The 18280-nt window shown below is 45.4% G+C and overlaps 1 pseudogene; it reads right to left on the bottom strand.

Annotated features, from left to right (window-relative positions):
- Window positions 1-5769: 5769 nt before the first annotated feature.
- On the bottom strand, window positions 5770-8290 carry LOC132459077 (uncharacterized; annotated as a pseudogene).
- Window positions 8291-18280: the final 9990 nt, after the last annotated feature.

Raw genomic sequence — 18280 nt, forward strand, 5'->3', positions numbered from 1 at the left:
AATTTAATTTACCACTCGGCACAGCTGCTGAGCATAGCGAAACAGCTGTTATGCTGGGCGCACACGCACTTGCTCTCCATCAGAGCAGCGTACATCCCCGGTGCCCTGAACAGAGGGGCCGACATAATGTCGAGGGGGGGTCCCCAACCAGGAGACTGGACTCTGCAGCACGATCTGATCAATCAGATATGGAGCGAGTTTCGGAAGGCGGAGGTCGACCTATTCGCCACGCGGGGGAACACACAGTGCTAGCTGTGGTTCTCCCTCAGCGCGAAGGACAATCCCCCACTCGGGGTGGATGCGTTCGCTCACAGACCGTGGCCGAACACACTCCTGTACGCTTTCCCGCCTGTCCCCCTGATTCCCCAAGTCTTGGACGAGTCCAAGAGGAGCGGCTGTGTATGATTCTCATAGCACCGCAACGCACGAGTGCACCGTGGTTTCCCTGCCTCCAGCGTCTGCTCTCGGGGCCGCCGAAGGAACTCCCTTGGCGGCGGGACGCTCTCTCACAGGCAGGGGGAGCAATCATAGGTTTATTTTTTTTCCTTTCTTTCATCTGGTGTTTGCATGTTGATTTTTTTTCTTTGTTATATGTCTTTTCCTTTTGCTTTATCTGTTGTTTGTATGTTGATTTCTTCTTTGTTATATGCTTTTCCTTTTTTATCTGTTGTTTGGTACGTTGTTTTTCTTGTGTGGACCCCAGGAAGAGTAGCTGGTGTCTTTGGCATCAGCTAATGGGGATCCGAATAAACAAAACGAAACGAAACGATTACCCAGAGATCGGCCAGCGCTTGTGGGCATTGCCGCTGAACGCGAGCGCCTAGAGGGTCTCGGCCTCTCCCAGGAGGTCGTACGGTTCATCCAGGTTGCCGGAGCTGAATCCACCAGAGCGTGTTACTCGGCTACATGGGCGGCTTTCCAGAAATGGTGCACGGAGAGGGGTTGTGATCCCATCTCCTGGCCAGCAAAGGCCTCGGGCAGCGGGCTCATGGAGCGATGTCCCGCCCCACGAGCGCCGGCTATTACGGGGCGAGGGAGAAACGTGTGACAGCGAGAAACAACTCTTTACTAAAGACGGCTGTTTTCTCCCCACACAGTTAACGCCGGAGCCTACCGGCCCGGCCATAACTGTTTCACACGCATCCCCCCCACATATAGGCAGGCCGTCAATGAACTTTGTATTATTGATCGAGCCAGCCCTACATTACTTTCCCCTCACCACGTCATGCCTGGCATGACACGTGGCGAGACGGCCCCTAAAACGAGCTCTCTGTCTACGAATGACACGCAGCTCGTTCACAGTGTCAGCAGTCTGCTGCCCAGTCACAGTATTATTCCTCCTCGCGTCCCAACGCTCAGGAGAGAGGAAGCTACACTCTTGTCACAAGCTGAGCAGGCAGGGCATGCCTCTGCTAATGACACACACACCCAGCCCTTTCGGGCAGAGCCCCCCATGGGCTGCGGGGTGCACGGAGCACGGAGAGGGGTTGTGATCCCATCTCCTGCCCTTTGCCGCGTGTGCTCTCTTTCCTCCAGACACTGATGGAAAGAGGGCTGGCCTTTAGCACGGTTAAGACGTACGCGGCTGCTGTTTCATCATGCCACGAAGGCTTCGGGGATAAAACTGTTTTTAGTCACCTCTTAATGAAGCGCTTCCTAAAAGATGTGAGGATAGAGAGACCCGTGACACACTCTCTCACTCCACAATGGGATTTAACACTGGTGCTGCGCGCACTGGTTAAAGCCCCATTTGAGCCTCTTGACCGGGTGCACCTCAAGTTTGTGTCAGCCAAGACAGCTTTGCTGCTGGCCCTGACGTCAGCTAAGAGAGTGAGCGACCTGTCTGCACTCTCTGTAGCCCCTTCTTGTCTTAGAATACAAGGGGACGGCAGTTCCGCCATATTGCGCCCAAACCCGGCATTTACACCTAAGAGTATTACTAGCTTGTTCAGATCGAGAGTAATAACACTCAATGGTTTCTCTCTCCCTCCTCATCAATCTGAGGAGGAGGCAACAGCCCATCCCTTGTGCCCCGTATGCGCGCTTGCCTGTTATGTGAAGCGCACGGAGGCTCTGCGCAAATCTCAACAGTTATTTGTGCATTACAGAGAACATTCCCAGGGCCTCCCCCTGACGAAACAACGGCTGTCGCATTGGCTGTGTGATGCTATCACACAGGCTTATGTGTCAGCGGGGGCAGAGCCGCTTGAGACTATCAGAGCTCACTCGACCAGAGGAATATCGTCCTCTGTCGCTCTGCAAAGAGGGATGCCTATGGAGGATATCTGCACAGCAGCCTCCTGGGCTTCCCCATGCTCTTTTATTAGGTTTTACCTAAGAGACATGTCGCGCCTCTCTATGACGCACTCAGTTCTAGGTGCTTTGTCAGAGTGAGTGTGATTGTGTGACTATTCCCCTCGCATATTAGACAATGTGAGGAGGAGTCAAATATTCATGCTGAGAGCTCTTGTGTCTTACTGTCCGTCCACACCAGAAGCGAATTGAGCGACCAAATCGCCGGAAGTCATTCACTTTCTATGGGCAAGAGCGACCAAAGCGACCAAAGCGACCAACGCTACCAGCGGCCAAAGTTGAGCGACCAGAGCGTCAAAAAGAAGTTGAAAACTTTTTAACTTTATGCAAATGACTATTATTCGCTTCAGCGACCAAACACTGACAGCCAATCGGAATGTAGACGCTCTTCGCTTGCGTGGATCCCAGGGAACATCGGCAGGCACTTTGGTTCCTACCTACCTTTATTCACTCACTGAACAAAATGTCGGCTGAAGTATTAATCGTGGCTGTAACTGGGCACCCGGTGTTGTACGAACCCACCCTTTTTCAGTTCAGAGATCGAAACGCCATAGTGGTTTGGATATCAAGTGATGATAAGCGGGAGAATTTATAGGCTACATCTAGAACGTTCGTATTTAAGCGGGAATCATTATAATTTGCTCTACATGCCACCAATCTAACCAACCAATCGCGTGTAGCATGCTTTAAACAAAACCGTCACATAAACAAACTAATCGACAAGACGAGGGATAAATGACAAGGGATATATCTCTTGTCTTTTATCCCTCTATTCCCCACTATTCACGGAGCCTGAGGTGAATAATTTTTAATTAAATAGTCTAGATAGATAGATAGTCAAGTCTTTATTAATACCAAACGACACAAATCGTCGGGAATCCATTTAGGTGGTTCGTTCCACACAGGACAGTAGCCTACAAGACCACACAGAACAAGTCTGACTGGACATACACACAATACATCACATTAAAACTAGACACGCGTTGATAGATAGATAGACAGAAAGACCTAGATAGATAGATATGTTCCATTATTTGCCTTGCGGAGCCAACCAGTCCTGTGCACGTATGCAAATTAGCCATGTGCGCTAACGTCTATTTGTTTTGAATGCGACGAATGAGTGCAGATCATGATTTGCAGATCCAGATCAGTGAAACATATTTCAACTACTACAGCACGCAGGGTTTTTTGTTCTCGGTTGTAATTAGCCTACATTTTAGGATTTTTATATTGGGGGGAATCACTGTCCTACTTGTTGTCGAAGCACTTTATCGAACAAGCAAAACCGTCTCGGCAATATGGCCAAGGTGTATGGGAGAGTTCAATATTTGATATGGCTGTCTGTAGGGCCTACTAAACGCATACGGCTCCTTTAAATGCGTCTGCATAATTGAATTGTACGTCATGAGCGACTTGAGCGACCAAAGCGAACAGAAAAATTCGCAGCGAAAATTCGCAGCGACCAAAGCGTCTTTGACGCTTTGGTCGCTCCTGGTGTGGACGTACAGTTATCAGACACATTGGAGCTGCTCGTTGATGACGTGCCGTTAGACGCATGACGTATGTTAAGCTACGTCTGACGCATGATACTAGCGCGTATGTAGCTGTGTTTCTGGTTCTGATCGGGACCAATGAGGCATAGACTATATCGTCGCCCTTTAACCCAATATCTAGCCTTAAAAGGCGAAGCCTATACGACATAGAACGATAGTTACGTATTGTAACTCTAGATTCTATGAGTATAGGCGCAGCCTTTTAAGTGTCGGCCTCATTGTCCTTTAAATAGCTGAAGAAAAGCTGTTTATTGGGAGCAGAACGTCCGCCGGCGCCCGACTATATCTGCGAAATGCGGACGTCGTTGAGGCACGCGGACGTAATTGAGGCCCACGCTGTTGGTGGGCGGGGATTACACATTTTTCAGTGCTACGGCTCACGCCTAGGGATACCCCAATAGCGATAGCCTTAAAAGGCTGCGCCTATACTCATAGAATCTAGAGTTACAATACGTAACTATCGTTCATTGTTGGTTTCCCGCCATTTACGACTGACGTGCTGCAGTGTCCCGTGTAGTAATGCTGCTGCATTATTTGTGCGTTTATTTCATGCAGGTTTGTTGATGTTGCTCCCATGTTGTATTTTATTTTAATATAAAATATTAATTAGCCGGTGGTGTATAGATTTCAGGTGGATTTGAATTTATGTGACTGTATTGTGAACTATTGTGACTTCATATATTTGAATATATGTATTGTAAGGCATTTCTGGCCAGGCTCACTTGTTGTTTTGATGCTGTGAGGAGACTGACGTGCTGCAGTGTCCTGTGTAGTAATGCTGCTGCATTATTTGTGCATTTATTTCATGCAGAAATAAAAACGCCACTGTCGTGGTATGGAGTAGGACTGTGTCCTACTCCATAACACAACACACAACGCAGAGCCAGACCGGCTACACCAACACATTTTAAAAGACAACGAGGCTCATTCCTATGCACTCTGCAATGTAGTACATAGCCTCTTAACCAATATCTTTTTACAAAAGACGCAGGTGATCATTTTTAGGATTTCAAGTGTTTGCCTGTCCTTTTCAGCTGAACTAAGTTATCAAGCATTGATCTACTGGCCTTAGCCTGCTACATATAAACTGGTGCTAGCGCCTGCTAAATATCAACTGGTGCTAGCTTGCACCATGTGCTTTCAGCAAAAAGTACGAAAAGTAGCCGACATTTTAAGCTTACCTTGCAAACTTTCTGATTGAATAGCCATGGATATTCCAATCGTAGATTTGTCCAAAAAACGTTGAATCAAAGTAGTCCAACGTAGTCCGGTAGTCCGAAGATTTCTGATCTCCACTTTGCATATGAGTCGGCGCTACTACTGGCTCGTTGGTGACGTCAGCTGAAGCCGTGAACGAGGAGCTTGTGCTTCTCCCGCTCCTCCCGCCCTCCGACATTATCCATTATCAGAGACGAGCTGCACACTTTTAAATTCAAAATTAGGTGGACTCAATTCACAATTGGCCCTCATTTATCAAACTTGCAAAAAAAAATACAAATAGCCATGATAAAAAACAACAACAATGTAATTATAATTGTATATTTTTATATATCCTATAAATAGATAGGCAACCTCTAAGGTTCACAATGACATTTTTTGTGAGAACATTTTTATTAGGCCTATCTCAATTCGCATAGTTTCATCAAGATCATGTTAAAAGTACAGCACAGACTTGTATAGTGACTTACATGTATTTTTTGTATTTTTAAAACAACTGACTAAAACTGTTTTTTACAATATTTGCTGTCAAATTAACAAAATTGTCTTGTTAAGATTAATACAGTATTTCTCTGTTTTTGTTACCAATATTTGTATTTTTAACAAATAAATTTGATTATGATCACATATTGTTATTGTAAATATAACAAAAACATTTTGTTTAATAGTTTACAAAAGTTCTTCTTTATGCCTGATGCTCCGGCCTGGAGCATAGGCCATCGACGACGACTCTCCACTCAGCACGGCTCTGGGCTCTCTTCTCCGCCCCCCCCCCCCCCCAGCTGTATCCAAGCCTCTTCAGCTCCGCCTCCGTGTCCCGTCTCCAGGTGTTCCTGGGGCGTCCTCTCTTCCGCTTCCCCTGGGGGTTCCAGGTCAGGGCCTGCCGTGTGATGCTATCTGCAGGTTTTCTCAGTGTGTGGCCTATCCATCCCCATTTTCTTCTCAGGATCTGTTCTTCTACTGGCTCCTGGCTTCCTCTCTCCCACAGCTCTTTGTTGTTGATTTTGTCTGGCCACCTGATTCTAAAGATGCGTCTCAGACAGGTGTTTATAAAGGTCTGGATCTTCTGTAACGTCTTCTTCGTCATTCTCCACGTCTCTGAACCATAGAGAAGGATGCTTTTGACATTAGTGTTGAAGATGCGCACTTTAGTTGATGTTGCTATTTCTTTGGAGGCCCAGATGTTCTTCAGGATAATGAAAGCTACTCTGGCTTTGCCTACCCTGGCCAAGACGTCGCTGTCTGTGCCCCCCTGATGGTCTATGGTGCTGCCAAGGTAGGTGAAGGAGTCAACTTCCTGAATGGGTCTGTCATCTATATTGACAGGGTTGGTGGTAGGGGTGTTAATCCTCATCAGTTTAGTCTTCTCCTTGTTTATCCTGAGGCCTGTTCCAAGGGATGTTGTTGCCAGTTTTGTAGTCTTGTCTTGCATCTGCTTGTGATTATGGGACAGACTAGCCAGGTCATCAGCGAAGTCGAGGTCTTCAAGTTGTTTCCAGAGGGTCCACTGTATGCCGGTCTTGCTTCCTGTTGTGATGGTCTTCATAATCCGGTCAATGACTAGAAGAAACAGGAAAGGCAGTAGACATCCCTGCCGAACTCCGGTCTTGACCTCAAAACTGTCTGACAGTTGGCCTGCGTGTAGGACCTTGCAAGACATTCCGTCTGGTCCTGCCGCTTTTCCTAGTTTCAGAGCTTTGATAGCTTTCCTAATCTCTGCCCTGCTGGGTTTGAGTCTATTGGTAGCTCCGTCTCTGCTGGTGGGATGTCCGGTGGTTCTTCTGGAGCCGATCGATTCAATACTTCTGTGAAGTGTTCGGCCCATCTTCTCCTCTGGTCTTCTGTTGTTGTAAGTTTGTTTCCTTCTTTGTCTTTCACTGGCTTGTCTGTCTGTTGGAACCTTCCGGCTAACTTCTTGGTGATCATGTAGAGGTCTTTCAGGTTTCCTTGTCCGGCGGCTTTTTCTGCTTGTTGGGCCAGGTTTTCTTCTTCACCTCTTTGTTGACCTGTGTGTATTCTTCCTGAGCCTTTGCCTTTGATGATCTTGTTTTGCTTGTGTTTAGTTTCTCCTTCTTCTCCTTCCTCTCCTTCAGTCGCTGGAGTGTGTCAACAGAGACCCAGTCTTTATGTTTTGTTGTCTTCTTTCCCAGTACTTCTTCACAGGTGTCCAGATACATCTTCCTTGTCTGTTGCCAATGAGTTTCGGTATCTCCATCTTCAGACTGCTCCTGTAGGATCTGGTATCTGTTCCTCAGGCTGATTTGATAACTTTTCTCTATTTCTTGGCTCCTGAGCAGTCCAACGTTGTATCGTGTTCTTGTACTGGTGGTTGTGGTGTGCTTTTTTAGCCGAAGCTTAACAGTCATCAGCAGGAGGAGGTGGTCGGACGCTGCATCAGCCCCTCTCTTGGTTCACACATCTTGACATGACCTCCTGAACTTACGGCTGATGCACATGTGGTCGATTTGATTCTCTGTGAAGTGGTCTGGGGATCTCCATGTGGCCTTATGGATTTGTTTGTGAGGGAAGATGCTGCCTCCTATGACCAGCTGGTTGTGGGAGCACAGGTCGGCAAAACGTTCTCCGTTCTCGTTCATCTGGCCCAGACCGTGTGCTCCCATGATGTCTTCATAGCCTGTTCTGTCAGAACCGATCTTGGCATTGAAATCCCCCATTAGAATGGTGATGTCTTTTGCTTTCTGTCCATCCAGCACGGCTTGCAGCTGGTCATAGAATGCATCTTTCTTGTCCTCTTCGGCATCATTGGTTGGGGCGTAGCATTGAATGATGTTTAGTTTAATAATGTCTTTCTTGGTTGCAAATTGAGCTGTGATGATTCTTGAGTTCACCGGTTCCCACCCGATGAGAGAGCGCTGTGCATCTGGAGCCAGCATCAGGGCCACCCCTTCTGTGTGGTGGGCCCCATCTTCAGTGTGCCCGGAGAAAAGCACTGTCTCCCCTGAGCTTAGTCTCATCTGCCCTGCTAGTAGCCACCGGGTCTCGCACAGTCCCAGGAGAGAGATGTTGTAGTTTCTCATCTCCTGAGCTACCTGGGCTATCTTCCCTGTGTCAAACATGGTCCTAATGTTCCATGTTGCCATTTTTTTGGTGGTCCTGGGGGTCAGAAGGGGGGTCGGCCTTGCAGCTTCCTTACGGGTTTGGCTGCATTGCTTCATGAACCTCCTCTGTGGAGGCCCCTCCTCTCCCAGGCCATGTTGGTTTAGAATACAATAGAATACCCTTACAAAAGTTCACTGTGATCTAAACGTTTTTTAGAGCCATGTAAGGATTAGAGGGGGCGGTCGATAGCAACCACCATAGCAACCATGACAGTCAAGTGACGTGAACACAGCCCCATTGGAAAAAAAGTAGAATACATCAGGAGATTAATTATATTTTGCATGCTTCCATATTGTGTTATAATGCAAGCTGCATTGATTATTGCATTGTTCATAGAAAGTCATATTAGTGACAAAAGCATTCCCTCTTATGAAATATTACATAAGTTAATTCATCTGTTGATGTCTTTAATGATCATCACAAAAGTAGGAAGTGATTAGCAAACTCTGAGTAGCAAACCCAGATGTATATATATATTTTTGAAAATCACGCATGGAAATGTACGCAAAGAAAATCGATAATCGCTTCAGAATCGAATCGTTGACCTCATAATCGGAATAGAATCGAATCGTGAGGTGCCAAAAGATTCCCACCCCTAAAGAATTCCAATAAGTGCCAAACACACACTGTTTCCAAGGGCTGTTGACACCTTAGCAAGGTCAATGATTCTTGTCCTGTTGCCAACTCCCGTGAGGAAATACAAGCTACATGGAAAATCTCTCTGCAGACCTAAAGCAATAACTGCCACATCTGTATCAGGGCTCTTAATGATGACTGTTTCATGTTCCTGTGCAGCATGATGTTCATGTAAGAACACCCTTGTGTTGCATTCCTCATGATCAAATTCAAGATTCTTACCAGCACTTACAGTTTGTGAACCATCTGTTACCTTCAAGCAGTGACACAGTTCTCCATGTGCTATGTACACAGTCAAGTGCCGCTTTGTTTGTTCCATCAGATATAAACTTTTTCCATTGAGTTGGTGTCTTCTGGTCCCTTCCATACATTTGCACCTGTTGTGTGCCACCAACAGCTCTAGATTCAAGATTCAAGATAATTTATTGTCATTTCAGCCATATACACAGTATACAGTGAAATGAAATAGCGTTTCCCAAGAACATAAGGTGCAACATAGAGCGACAATAATAACAAAAAATCAACAACAACAACAACATGCTACATATAACTGCAAACCAGTAAAGTGACTGTGTGGAATTTGTAGTGCGGGAATATAAATATAAATATGACTATGTGTCTGAGTAGTGCGGGAATATAAATATGAATATAATAAATATGAATATAAAGCAATAGTGCAATAGTGCATAAACCACGGGTAACAGAGATGATCAGATCTGTCCCTTAGAGTTGAGGAGTCGGATGGCCTGGGGGAAGAAGCTGTACTGTAGTCTGGTTGTGGCGGACCGGATGCTCCGGTACCTTCTGCCAGACGGAAGGGGGGAGAAGAATTTGTGTGAGGGGTGGGAGGGGTCATCCACAATGCTGGTTGCCTTGCGGATGCAGCGAGTGGTGTAAATGTCTGAGATGGAGGGGAGAGAGACGCCGATGATCTTCTCAGCTGACCTCACTACGCGCTGCAGGTTCTTGCGGTCAAGTTTGGTGCAGTTTCCGAACCAGGCAGTGATGCAGCTACCCAGGATGCTCTCTATGGTCCCTCTGTAAAAAGTGGTGAGAATGGGGGGTGGGAGGTGGGCTCTCTTCAGCCTTCTCAGGAAGTGGAGGCGCTGCTGGGCTTTTCTTTCTTGGGCTTTTCTTTTCTCTACGTGACCATTCAAAATTGTAATGCTCATTTCAGGATACTGGTCCATCACAAAGTCTACCCTTGCACACTTGTACTGCAGAGCAAGATTTACTAAGTCCTGTAGTATGGTCTCAGCGAGCTCTCCAAAGGTGGATGGTCTGGACTGAAGGGCTTGTATGACCGCCATGCCATCGTACAGAATAGTTCCATTTGCCGGGATTTTATCAACTAGGCAGTCCCCACCTTTAGCCTCTAATAAATTCTTGAGAGCTGATTTGTTTGTTTTGGCAAGTGAACCATCCGTACTGGCTAGAGGATAGGAAACCGTTCCCTGGGAGTAGGATAATTTTAAGTAATTTTCTACTCTGGCCTATTATGAGCAGTCTGGAGAACAGCTTCTTGTCAGTCAGTAAAATCACATCCTTGCCCGCTGCAGATTTCTTCTTCGTCTTTGCCTGGTCACTAAAGGTTTTCAGTTTTAGTGCCTTGATGGGAGCGAATACGTCGACAGATCTTGACAAAAGTCGCTGGTCCATAAACTCTTTGACAGCTTTTCCCCCTTGTCTGGAGCTGCGAGCAAATCCTTCTTGATTTCTTCAACTGCTACTGCCCCAGAGCTAAGACACACAATACCATCGTGGTGTGTGTCAAAAGGGTTCAACATGGAATCTAGGGTGGAACTTATTCTAGTCACAGCCTTTTCATCAGCATGAATCCGTGTGCTGTCAAGGTCTTTTCGTTTCCGTTTTTCAGGGGATTTACCTGCCATTGACTCACATTGTCTTATTATAGCAGCCCTTTCATGTTGGGATAATATCCAGCGATAAACTGCAGCTTGATTCTGAGTTATCCCTGCCCAACCACCTTTTGTCTTGGAATCTCGGTTGCATGTTTGCTCAATAACCAGGTCACAGGCAATCGAAGCAAATCCATGGACACTTTTGCGTTGGACAGTCCACTGGCCTTTAACGCTGAGGTTGTTGTGGCAAGAAGGATGTGTTACAGGCAAATTGACCATTTCCAGTCAGTATGAAGGTAGATACCTAGCATAATTCAAACGATCGTAAGCAAAAAACCATGCCATCATCAAGCGCACTGTTGACAGGGGAAGTTGCCAGTCTGATTCTCGCGTTGCTCTCACAAACAGAAGGAGTATTTGCACCATTTCGATGTATGAACTCCAGAAGGCAAACGTTGGGTTTTCTGCACTTCTCCTTTCCACAAAGTCAGCCTAGTTTGAACACATTTTGTCAAATTTCTCGTTTTCATCCAAAACATCCATTGTTCTCTCTGGGAATGCACTTTTGATCTCATTAATGACATCCAAACACTCATCTCTCTCCACTGGTGGCAAAGAGTCGAAGAAGATGCTAACTCTGGTGCTTCGCAGATTCTCATACATAAGTTTGTGTGCCCTTATGCTGCTGTTGTAGTGATGACCGCTGATCTCACCATTGATGGATCCTGGGGCAACCATTTCAGACTCTATGAGTATGTCTTGCAGTCCTGCATCACCAAACTTTTTTCCTAGAATACAGAGGTAGGGCATGCATGTGTGAAACTCGCCTAGTCTTGTCACTAGACGCTTTGTCAAGTCTTCGTCTTTCCAACGGCTTGGCTTGGTCAAAAACGAACATGACATGCTCCAGTTCAAGCCGATCAGCAATTTGGACACTTCACTTCAGAATTGTGTGTACCGTTGACATCTCTGTCGGTGAAGCCTCAATGACTGCAAGATAATGCAGTGCTGACTTTTGCAGAGTAGCATCACCTTGAAGCAATGTATGGAAGCCTATTCAGCTTGGGACTGTGCATCTTTCAGCATCTATGTATTTTACAAAAACATATGCCAGTTCAGTTTGGGCTGGAGACAGTGTTCAATCTGTATGTTTTTAGCTGAAGTGGAATACTATGATGATGAAACAAGTCCTGTGGCCCTTGTCTTTTAGACTGTTGGTAGTGTTGTACAGGAGTGCTAGGGGGTGCTTAGAATGAGGACACTCCCTTCTGTACTGGTTGTCTGTTTGTTCTTGGCGCAGGTTCAGTGACAGAACTTTGCAGCATAATGCCATTTGTATGGTGAGTGGTTCCACGACCTGACAATGTCTCCTCCCCAAAGTCGATAATGTCCAACACCAGTATTGTAGGAGTCTTCTTCGAGAATCCAACCGGAATTTTGTCTCTGCTCTCTAGTAGTTGTAGTTCAGCAAGGCTAGTGTCTAGACTGACAACTGTGTCCCATGAAGCACAATGTCCTAGTCCCCTCAGCAGTGACACAACTTGTGAGGAACCTGTTACATGGTGAATGCTTTGACCAAGACATAATTATTTCGGTGTCTGTCTCCGACCTTTAGATGCAAGATACATAATGTCTTGACAAACAGATATCACTTTTAGGTTAAAATCTTCTGGAATATCAACATAACAGGCAATTACATTGTACAGTTCAAGTGGCACAACTGATTTTGCTTCGGACACATTTAAATCATCTGATTTGGGTGGCCAGGGGCAGGTCAACCGGGAGAGTCACATAGTAGCCCCTTCAATATCAGCACTGCACTATAAAGTGTCCTTGTGTCCTCAGTAGTTTGCGGACCAGCTGTTGTTCTTGCCATGTGTTCAGTGTCAATTTCCGTTTGGCTTACTTCAGTTTACTCTGTTGTGTCTGTACCTGATGGATGAGGTATCCTGTCTATCAGCTTATCTGCAGACAATGTCTCAACAAAAACCAGTTCACAGATGTTGCGCTTGCTGGGGCAGTGAAACAACAGCTGGGGAAAGTCCAGGGTCAACCTTCTCTTCAATTTATCCTGCCTGCAACATAAGAACACAGGGAAAGATGAGCACAAGGGTGTAAATAAAGATATATTCATACTGAAAACGAGTTTAGTTTAAATATACTATCAAAGCCTTTTTTTTTTAATTGATTTAAATTATTTATTATCCTTTTGATATTTTCCAGCATAAAAGTTTTTTACATCGCTGCCAAAGAAGTTTATTCTGCCATTGACTCGTTTGGTGTTTGGTGGATTAGATGATTGAAGTTTGAAGAAACAAGACATATTGGCAACTGATTGTGCAACTTCAAGCTGGTGTTCCGCAAAACCAAGTTGCGGCATTATTTGGAGTGAGCTCTAGCACCCTCTCCAAATTGAAGGCCAGGTTCCATATAATGGGGGATGTCCAAGACAGGACAGCTCAGGGGCTGGAGAGAAATGTGGAACCGGATGGCACTCCAAACTCACCATCCCCACTCTCAGAGTCCGTAAGGCAGGTGGAGGCTGGTAGCTGGGGCCCGGGGGCAGAGGCTGGAAGCAGGAGACCAGGGGTTGCGGCTGGAAGCAGGAGCGTGGAGGCTTAAGACGATCGCCAAAGTCCGGTGGCAGTGGCATATAGCTCTCAGGCAAAAAATACTGTGATATATGATCCAGAGAATGATCCAGTATAAATACTGGATCATTCTGTCACGATTAGCGGGTGGCAGGCAGGCAGGACTCAATAGCAGACAGTTCAGGTAAAGGGTAATTTATTAACGCAAAAAGGCAAGGAACACCGAGAACACAGGTGACGCAGGTAACACGGGTAACACAGGGAACACCGGGAATACAGGTAACACACAGGACACAACTCACCACAAACTACAATGATCCAACAGGGAACAAAGGAAAGACAAGGGCTTAAATACAAAACACAGGGCACGCAACGAGGGACAGCTGAAACACATTGGGGGAGGGAGCAGTAATCACACAGGAGGGAAACTTGACAGGACATGGGGAGAAACAAGACAGAGATACCAAAGTAAACCGGAAAAACACACCAAAACAAGACAAGGAAACAGACAGACCATGACAACAACACAATATCCAGTGCAAGCTTGCTTAAACTCAGCCAGGCGCGTTGTTAGACCTGGGCATTCGGGGCTATAGCCCCGGATCTTTTGGGATCAGCCCCGGATCTCTGCCGTAAAAAAAATAAAAAAATAAACGTGTATATATGTATATATATATAATAATAGCTGCTTTCATACACGTAAGTATTGGCTGCTCTTCTGAATATATGCTGCATCGTTGCAGCAACATTGAAGACGATCGCGTTGACTTCTGCGGTCTGTTCTGCCTCCATGCTGTCTGCGTCAAACCAAAACAAACCTGAGTGACAGCGGCCGCACTTATCCCGCCTCCTGCGAATTTACATAATATCCCTCCCCTTGCAATGCCGGCGCTGGCACTGGCCGCGGGAGCAAGATGTTACTGTACGTCCACACCAGGAGCGACCAAAGCGTCGAAGACGCTTTGGTCGCTGCGAATTTTCGCTGCGAATTTTTCTGTTCGCTTTGGTCGCTCAAGTCGCTCATGACGTACAATTCAATTATGCAGACGCATTTAAAGGAGCCGTATGCGTTTAGTAGGCCCTACAGACAGCCATATCAAATATTGAACTCTCCCATACACCTTGGCCATATTGCCGAGACGGTTTTGCTTGTTCGATAAAGTGCTTCGACAACAAGTAGGACAGTGATTCCCCCCAATATAAAAATCCTAAAATGTAGGCTAATTACAACCGAGAACAAAAAACCCTGCGTGCTGTAGTAGCCTAGTTGAAATATGTTTCACTGATCTGGATCTGCAAATCATGATCTGCACTCATTCGTCGCATTCAAAACAAATAGACGTTAGCGCACATGGCTAATTTGCATACACGCTGTAGGACTGGTTGGCTCCGCAAGGCAAATAATGGAACATATCTATCTATCTAGGTCTTTCTGTCTATCTATCTATCAACGCGTGTCTAGTTTTAATGTGATGTATTGTGTGTATGTCCAGTCAGACTTGTTCTGTGTGGTCTTGTAGGCTACTGTCCTGTGTGGGACGAACCACCTAAATGGATTCCCGACGATTTGTGTCGTTTGGTATTAATAAAGACTTGACTATCTATCTATCCAGACTATTTAATTAAAAATTATTCACCTCAGGCTCCGTGAATAGTGGGGAATAGAGGGATAAAAGACAAGAGATATATCCCTTGTCATTTATCCCTCGTCTTGTCGATTAGTTTGTTTATGTGACGGTTTTGTTTAAAGCATGCTACACGCGATTGGTTGGTTAGATTGGTGGCATGTAGAGCAAATTATAATGATTCCCGCTTAAATACGAACGTTCTAGATGTAGCCTATAAATACTCCCGCTTATCATCACTTGATATCCAAACCACTGGCGTTTCGATCTCTGAACTGAAAAAGGGTGGGTTCGTACAACACCGGGTGCCCAGTTACAGCCGCGATTAATACTTCAGCCGACATTTTGTTCAGTGAGTGAATAAAGGTAGGTAGGAACCAAAGTGCCTGCCGATGTTCCCTGGGATCCACGCAAGCGAAGAGCGTCTACATTCCGATTGGCTGTCAGTGTTTGGTCGCTGAAGCGAATAATAGTCATTTGCATAAAGTTAAAAAGTTTTCAACTTCTTTTTGACGCTCTGGTCGCTCAACTTTGGCCGCTGGTAGCGTTGGTCGCTTTGGTCGCTTTGGTCGCTCTTGCCCATAGAAAGTGAATGACTTCCGGCGATTTGGTCGCTCAATTCGCTTCTGGTGTGGACGGACAGTTATTCAAACAAAAATGCATCAATCATTGTTTTATTCTTTCATTACACAATTTCTTTCATTCTTATAAATAAAAAAATAATAAAAATACATATATAAATCTAGCCAACTTGGTGTCGCTAAACAAATTCTGGTGTTGCTATGGCAACACCCTGGCGCCCGCCACTTCTCAGAGGTCTTCTCAGGTCAAGTACAGTTATAAAATATCGTTGATAAGAGATGGATATAAGAAAATTCTTAGGAAGAAAAGGGCAGAGCAAGAACAAGCGGTGGAGAGTGTGGCATCATCTCCACCAACCCCTGATGAGAACACTTCGATCAGCTCTGGTTTGTGAAAAGCAGCCAGTCGATAGCTTAATTTTGATTGATTAATGCTGGTCTGGTGTTACTACCCTAGTAGCTAGCATAGTAGCGGCGCCTGTCTTGACTCTCTAGTGGTCGTTCGTTCTAAAACACTACAATCTTTTGAGAAGCAAATGGCTGCAGCCTCTATAGGCTTACTGTGGCGCTGATGTGAGTACTGTATGCATGCAATACTACTACTCATAGTAATAATCAGAGAGGGTTGAGAAACAGTAGGTTGACAATCCATTCTAGCTTGGTACCTCATTTTGAAAATCCCCAAAAAAGAAACTACGCATAGGACTGTTCTTTCAATTTTTAATACATTGCTTTGGAGGTTTTCAATCTAACATCCCACTGGTTTGATTTTACCTAAGAGAAAAATGTTTATTTTTTTAAGCATCCACAGCAGCCTTAATAATGAGATTATGAGACAATGAGAATGAAGCGGCAACAGTGTGACTGTACAGAGTGAGAGAGATGGCTTCAATGGATGACCAGGGATTGGTGGTGGCGTTACCCAGGAAGGGCGGCTGTAGTTAACTGCAAGCAACAGAACATGAATAGTGAAGTGGAGGAAGGAGTCGAAATGAGACTTCATTAACAGATTCATGTGCAGCTCAGATTTATATGAAGATAAGCTTCTTACACAACTTGCATACAGCATAAGCAAGTAACAGAAACAGTCTGGGAAGATAATTTTTTCATTATTTAAATTTACGTCCTGGTTACAGGTCGCGCGATAGCGCATATCATTTCATGCAAGCGAGTGTTTACTTCCTGGTTACAGGTCGCGCGATAGCACATATCATCTCATGCGATCTTAAAGAGAACATGACGTGAACAGTTTAGGAAATTGCATATTCCGGGAAAACATTAGAACTCTGCAATGCTGACTAAATATAAAGCATGTTTTTATCCGTAACATTAAACCTACACTGACAACAAGTAATAACTTAAAAATGAAACATAAAAGCAGACCACTACTTACTTGCCGTTGCCTGGCTGGGGGAGAAAGGTCAGTCGGAGCAGCGATGGCTTCCTGACATCGGGTAGGTGCACGCAGGCTATATAGGCTATTCTAATGTCTAATTTTTGCCGCTGGCACTCGGCATAGGCGACCTATGTGTTGGGGGCGCCCTTAATTAATTAATTAATTAAGATACCGTAACACGGAGGAGTCAGGACGGTGCTCCCCCCCGGGCTAAAGCCCCGGATGTTTTCAATTGCTAACGACGCGCCTGAACTCAGCTGTAAGTCAACCACCTGTTCCAGTCTGTCACGGTACAAAAAACAAGCAGTGGCTGAAGTTGCAGCTAGACAAGAAGTTCTCAAAATAATGAAAGAACAACATCAGCGAGAAGAAGTGATTCGGAAACTTGAGGTGGAGGAACAAATGTTAACAGCTCAAAGAGAAGCTGAAGAAAAGGAAATTGAAGCAGAGAATACTAGAAAACAAACTCAGTTTATTTCAGAAAGCGCTGCTAGAAGAACTGAGCTGAAAAAGAAAAAGTGAGAAGTGGAACGGTTGAAGGAAATAAAAAAGCCGGTGCAGCACAAGCCAGGCTGAATATTTTCTCAGAAGATCATTATAACGAGGTAGAGCACCAGTCAGCCATTTTGACTGAACAGGGTCAAGACATCTATCCATCCTCACTAAAGGTTCCAGTTTACCAACCATCCACACTCAACCCTGTAAGCAACCCCTTCTATCCTGCTCAACAAGCACGGCCTCCCCAAGCTAGCCCTGCTCAGCAAACCATGCCTGATCCAGGTTATCATCCACACCTAGCTGCCGTCACTAAGACCTCTCCCCCACATTCCTCAATGTTCGCATCCAATAACACACCTCAACCAGCCAGTTTCCTTCAATCTCCAATGGTTCAGCAAGCCATCCCCAATAAACCTCTTACTATGCAACAAGTCCCATTTACCAAGGTTCCCACTACTCAATCACCCACATTCACCACCTCTCATGAAGCCTCCAATGATCTTGTGAGAACACTCGATGCGATTACAGCCAATCGTATCCCAATCCCAGAACCGGCTGTCTTCGTAGGAGATCCTCTCAAGTATAATGATTGGAAGCTTTCATTCTGTACTCTGATTGATTGTAAGAACCTGCCAACTCAAGAAAAACTCTTCTTTTTGCATAGGTATGTTGATGGCCCAGCCAAAAGAGATATTGAAGGACATTTCTTACTAGCAACAGAAACGGCTTACAAAGCCGCCTGGGACCAACACGGCAATCCGTTTGTTATTGGTAAGGCATACCGTGACAAGATACATGCATGGCATAAAAAGGACAGCGAAGATCTTCGTGAGTTTGTGGATTTTCTAAGCAGTGTTGAATCAGCCATGCCTTATGTTCAAGGTTTA

The sequence above is a fragment of the Gadus macrocephalus genome, chromosome 6 (genome assembly GCF_031168955.1).
Source record: "Gadus macrocephalus chromosome 6, ASM3116895v1".
Taxonomy (NCBI): domain Eukaryota; kingdom Metazoa; phylum Chordata; class Actinopteri; order Gadiformes; family Gadidae; genus Gadus; species Gadus macrocephalus.